At 35.5% G+C, this 5,000-nt stretch overlaps 1 protein-coding gene across 1 annotated transcript in view; it reads left to right on the top strand.

Annotated features, from left to right (window-relative positions):
- The window catches only part of LOC115212271 (bactericidal permeability-increasing protein-like), an 85,483-nt gene that overhangs the window by 269 nt on the left and 80,214 nt on the right, over positions 1–5,000 (top strand). The window lies entirely within an intron of this gene.

Raw genomic sequence — 5,000 nt, 5'->3', positions numbered from 1 at the left:
ATTCGTTTATTTTTTTTATATTCACTTGTTGCTCAACCATAGGTTCGCACTGATTGAGGAAACCTATGGTTAAAGATGTAGCTCCGATCACCCCGTCACACTTATTTCACATTTCGGGTAAAATCTACACTTGTGACCCTTAGGGGCATTCTTACATATTTTTTTTATGGCACGTTAATGCCCTGTTTATTTCATAACACGATAACGTTTTCTCGTTACTACTAATTTCTGTTTTATCAATAATAATAATAATAATAATAATAATAATAATAATAATAATAATAAAAATATTCAGACAAATACATAACAAAAACACCAGGACTTACAAACACATATAACATACAGAAAATTACACTACTAGGCACTGCACACATCCTACGCAGAACACTTTCCATACAATAACCATCAGAGCATCACAACAAATCACAGCACATACCCAAGGCACACAGAGCTGCGCTCGGTAGTGAAGTGAAAGCACGCTATAAAAATAAAACTACCGAATAATAATAATAATAATAATAATAATAATAATAGTAATAATAATAATAATAATAATAATTATAATAATAATAGGAATGATAGCGAAAGGGGCTGATTGCTACCTAACTCAGATACCAGGAAACCCCAAAATGGCAGAAATGAAAAAAGATAGTGCTCATGGGAACTGCTCATATCCTACGCAAAATACTCTCTATGTAATCCCAAGGTTTAAAACAAACTTTTTTTTCTTTTTTTTTAAATTATTTATTAGACATTCACTAGTACAACACAAAAAAAAACAACCAAATATATGGCACACTAGGCATAACAACAACGTGAACTTCCAACCTGTTGTCTCTTGAGGTCTCTGGGTGAGACTTGGAGCCAACTTGTACAGACAGAGCAAAAGTCAAACATAGAATAATAATAATAAATAATAATAATAATAATGGTTTCAAATTTTGGCGCAAGACCAGCAAGTTTGGGGCAGGGGGATAAGTCGATTACATCAACCCCAGTGCCCGACTGGCACTTATTTTATCGGTCCCGAAAGGATAAAAGGCAAACTCGACCTCGGCGGAATTTGAACTCAGAACGTAAAAACGGACGAAATGCGGTTAACCTTCTGCGCGGCGTGTGAAAATTCTGCTAGCCCGTCACCTTATCAATAATAATAATAATAATAATAAGCATGAGCATCCCCTGTGATCATAATAAGAAAGACCAAAACAATAAAGTTTGCTTATTGATCGACATCTCCTGTGATCATAATATCTCGGCGAAAGAGTTTGACAAGCTCAGAAAATATAAAGACCTGCTCATTGAAATTGAGAAAATGTGGCATCTCAAGGCGGTTACAATACCAGTGATCGTAGGAGCACTAGGAATGATCAAGAAGGGAACCGAAAATTATATGAGAATGATCCCTGGCTTACCATCTCTGCAAGAAGTGCAAAATATTGTCTTAACTGGTACATCACACGTATTGAGAAGGGCATTGTCGATGTGAGAACTATTACTACCCATGTATTTTAATTTAACTTAAGAAAAAAAAATGAACGAACTATTGAGTTTAGTTTAATGGCCTACCAATGTATACTATGAGTTTCTTTGCCCTAGGAGTCGGGAAGACACTCGGCAAGAAATGGAAGCAAATTTGAAAGAAGAAAAAAAAATAATAATGATAATGATGATGATGATGATGATGATAATAATAATAATAATAATAATAATAATAATAATAATAATAATATAATAATAATAATAATGATGATGATGGACCCTCCCGTCGAAGACAACGTATGACCGTTGAACTTTTGTCGAACGACCTGCACAAATGATTTGTATATAGTGATCAAATGTATGCGCCGTACATTAGCTCACTCCCGCCATCAAATCGACGTTGCCTGAATAGGTGCTAGAGTCAGGTGTCGAAATGATCGCAGAGCAACCTGAGATGAAGGGTTTTGCTCAAGAACACAATGCAGAACCCGGTCTTGGAACTGAAACCTCGATCTCGCTAGGTAATAATAATAATAATAATAATAATAATGATAATAATAATAATAACATAATAATAACAATAATATAACAATAATAATAATAATAATAATAATAATAATATAATAATAATCAATAATAATAATTAATGATGATGATGATGATGATGATGATGATAATGTTTTCTTTATTAACCACTAAGGGTTTACAAAAAGCATTAGGGACGGTACAGGACAATATAATGTGGGATTAGATAAAATGGGTTTAAACGGTAAAAGCACTAACAAAATGAAATGATAACAATGGATAATTTCTCAAAAGAGTGAAACTACCTATGGCTATTCGTGGAGACCACACAAAACGATAGTCGCCCTGACCATTGGGGCAAGTGCTCCCTCACATCGTCCTGCTTCAATCTACAAGTGCATGCTTTGAGCAGGCCCGTTCACTCGGACCATTTATGCAACATTCACCTACCTTTTAACAAAATTGTTGGAAGGCAGCTCTTTCCTCTCCACCCTAACTTTCCTTTTCAAGTGAAACTTGAAAAAAATTGATGAGTGCTTGGTTAAAGGGGAAAGTATCAGTCTTCAAGTCCTTTCGACTACATACACAAGACCTGACATTTTGGGAGAATGAGCATAGTCGATTATATAGATCCCAATGCGAAACTGGTATTTATTTTATTTACTCCGTAAGAATGAAAGACAAAGTCGACCTCGGTGGACTTTGAACTCAGAACGTAAAGACAGATGAGATGTCGTTGAGTATTGTTATCTGGCGTGCTAATTATTCTGCTAACTCTTATCATTACAAATAATATTCACTGTTGCTTACTTGGTCACGCTAAAAGAAAAAAATATATATATTATTAATCAATGAGGTACATCTATAATTAATTCATATCTAAACAGTATTATTGTTATTGATAATATATATTTATCATAATATATATTTATTGCTCATATACATAAGAAAATTTTTTGATCTTAATTTACTTTAATTTAATAAATGTTCTTTATTTTGAAAACTAATACTCATTTCAGTATTTTACATAAGTAAAAGGTAGCGAGCTGGCAGAATCCTTAGCACGAGCTAGTGGAACCCTTAGTACGCCGTACAAAATGCTTGGTGGTATTTCGACCGGCTTTACGTTCTAAGTACAAATTTCGTCGTGATCGACTTCGCCTTTCATCCATTAGGGAATAAGTACCAGTTGAGTACAAATTTCTGGCCTAGTACCAAAATTTTAATCCAATATTTCATATAGGCATCTGCTTCGTAAATAGGAAGAATCGTTACAATATCGAAAATAAAAATAATGCCTTTCGATATCTCTTCGGTTGCTTTTCTTTTTTTTTTCTGTATCTCACGTACCTAAATAAAAATTATGCACAAAGAATTTGGAATCGATAGTAAAATTATGTTTTGTATCTATGTAACATTCCACCAAAGGGTTCAGTCTTTGCGGTGTTGTGGCTAGTATACTTCAGTGACACTGAGAGTTATACCAGCGGAGTGCAAACTCCTGGTAGACGTAAAATTGAGTTTGATTAGAGCCTACATGCCTCTCTGAAGAAAGCAAAGTTGCAGAAGCATCGATGACAATTTAAAATCAAGACCTGGGAGAGGAAGGCTTTTCCTCAGGGAAACATCAGCCCAGAGTCGAGAAGAGTGAAGAAAAGTCATCGGTGGTCTTTTCTCCATAGGGAACGTGGCACCTTGGGCAAGTGTTTTCTACTGCAGCTTCGGGCTGAATAAAGCCTTTGAATAGATTTGGTAGTGGTTAGGGTGTTGTACTCATGATTGTAAGATTGTGGTTTCGATTCCTGCACATGGCAACACGTTGAGTTCTTGAGCGAAACACTTCATTTCACGCTACTCCAGTCCACTCAGCTGGGAAAAATGATTAATCCTGCGATGGACCAGCGTCCTGGCCTGGTGGGTAATTTAAATACCACGAAACCGGAAATCGGCCCTTATGAGTTGGCATGACTCGAGAAATTTTTACCGAAATTGCTGGTCTTGTGTCAAAAATTTGAAACTAACATAGTTCCGGAAGTACATGAAATTGTGTATTTCCAATCAAGGGTGAAATGTCATTGCTCGTGATTCGATCAGGGCTAAGGGGTGCTAAACAGAAACAATTAAAAGAGAAATAGATAGGTCATTGGACCGCGGCCATGATGGGGAAGTGTCTCGAAGGGTTTTAAGTCGAAAGAATCCATCCCAGAATTTATGTTTTAAAGCCTGGTACTTATTCTGTCAGTTTCTTATGCAGAACTGCTAATTTACGGGGACGTAAGCAAACCAACACCGGCTGTATATATAGATCCAATACAACAACCGTAAACGTTTACGGTTGTTGTATTGGATCTATTTCTCATCACATGTTACAATTCGATTCAAAAATGATTCATTTTGTGACAAGAAAGTCGCATAATGCAGGCTTCTAAACGTTGCTGTTTCTAATTTTCATTGAGTTCATGTGGAACTCACTTATCCAAATGTTTCCACTTTACCGGTTTGAACTAGGTGAGTCAATATTGTTTGCTTGCTAACACCAAACAACAACGATAATCCACGGGCACTTTCAGATGGATCTGACTCGACGGTGGCCTTCAATTCGTCATTATCCACCTTTGTTTCTGGTCGACCGCGTTGCTCATTTGTGAGGTCAAAGTTACCGGAACGAAATTTTGCAAACCATCTGTCTGCTGTATTTCATTAGAACGAAATACTCCATTAATGTTCCGAGCTGCCTGTGATACTGTATTTCCAAGAAAGAACTCATATTTCAAAACTACGAATTTCCGACTTATCCATTTCTAAACAAAAATAGCAATAAACGATTTATAAATAATTTATTAAGTGCAAAATGAGTTAGAATAAAGAAATTGATATATCAGCTTTCTAAAAAAAAATAAAGATTGTCAAAATATAATAATGGTACAAAATGAGCAGCTGTCAAAGTTTACCGTATACCTTACTACAATTTCATACTTGACGACCTAATAATT

This window comes from Octopus sinensis, linkage group LG5 (genome assembly GCF_006345805.1).
Source record: "Octopus sinensis linkage group LG5, ASM634580v1, whole genome shotgun sequence".
Lineage (NCBI taxonomy): Eukaryota > Metazoa > Mollusca > Cephalopoda > Octopoda > Octopodidae > Octopus > Octopus sinensis.
Note: the sequence above shows the minus strand (reverse complement) of the source record. Positions and strands in the feature narration are given on the sequence as shown.